Raw genomic sequence first — 354 nt, 5'->3', positions numbered from 1 at the left:
CGCAGGTGACCACTGGTCAGACCACTGGTCCCCCGCGCATGCAGCAGCAGCTGCTGGTCACCAACGCCCGCGGGGTCTTCTCCTCAGCCCTCAAGGAGTACGCCCTCGCAGCCATGCTGCACTTCGCGAAGCAAATCCCCCGGCTGCAGCAGCAGCAGCAAACTTGCTGCTGGGCCCCCTTCGTAATGGCCGAGCTCAGGGGCAGCACTGTGGGCTTCGTCGGCTACGGGGACATTGCCAAACAAATCGCCGGCGCATGCAAAGTCAGGGTTTAGGGTTTAGGGTTTAGGGTTTGGGGTTTAGGGTTTGGGGTGGTCCAGAGGGCCGCAAGGCCCCCACCAGCAACTGTTTGCT

Source organism: Eimeria tenella, genomic scaffold (assembly GCF_000499545.2).
Source record: "Eimeria tenella Houghton genomic scaffold, Eth_scaff2235, whole genome shotgun sequence".
In the NCBI taxonomy this organism is placed as follows: Eukaryota; Apicomplexa; class Conoidasida; order Eucoccidiorida; family Eimeriidae; genus Eimeria; species Eimeria tenella.
The sequence above is the reverse complement of the archived record's forward strand: the minus strand, read 5'-3'. Positions refer to the sequence as shown.